Source organism: Clinocottus analis, unplaced genomic scaffold (genome assembly GCF_023055335.1).
Source record: "Clinocottus analis isolate CAN_PGR_092001 unplaced genomic scaffold, fCliAna1.0.p SCAF_1, whole genome shotgun sequence".
Lineage (NCBI taxonomy): Eukaryota > Metazoa > Chordata > Actinopteri > Perciformes > Cottidae > Clinocottus > Clinocottus analis.
In genome coordinates this window covers 3,373,226-3,373,972 of record NW_027175820.1, presented here as the reverse complement: position 1 = coordinate 3,373,972, position 747 = coordinate 3,373,226, and positions in this window count along the sequence as shown.

The window sequence follows — 747 nt, the reverse complement described above, 5'->3', positions numbered from 1 at the left end:
CTACATGTGTCTCGGCTCTGTTGCGTCGTCTCTTTTGAATTCCCCTGCACACGTTATTCCTCCCCCCCACTCCACCCCCCCACTCCACCCCCCTCGTGCTGCAGGATTGTGGGTTGTGGGCGTCTAGCGAAACCCCCCACTCGCCCCAACTCGTCTCTTCATTAGGCTTTCATGAAAGCGAGGCTGTGCGAGACCTCGCCGGGCACCCCGGTTCTCCCCCGCTGTGCCCGATGGCCCTTGGGCGTCGCCACGAGGCAGGAGGACCCCTCCTCTCCCTCTTCCTCCTCCCCCGGCGACCTTCCTCTCAGCTGCTGTGATGAGATGCCCGGAGCCGGGCATCCCTATCAAGTACAGCAGCTAGACAAAATCTCCGGTACCGGGGCTGCACACATACACACACACACACACACACACACATCGAGGAAGCAGGAGGAAAGTTTTTTTTTTTAAACCAGCCACGAGCAACAACAGCCGCACCAATTTAGGGATTGTAGAATTGGAATAGTTAAGATGTTGGCCTTCAGAGTAAAACCCTGGGGATTTATGGCTTTTAAGTCAGAGCGCATGGGCTCTCCGTCAGCAGCCTCTTAAATGAGCGAAATTAGAGGAAAACTGCTTTCGTGCAATACAATACGAGAGCCCATCATCTTTGTGTCGAATGCTATGCAAATGAATGCATTGCGTTGACCGGATGCTGACGATGTCAGCATCTGGAATGGTCTATTAATTGAGAAATACTTCAAATAA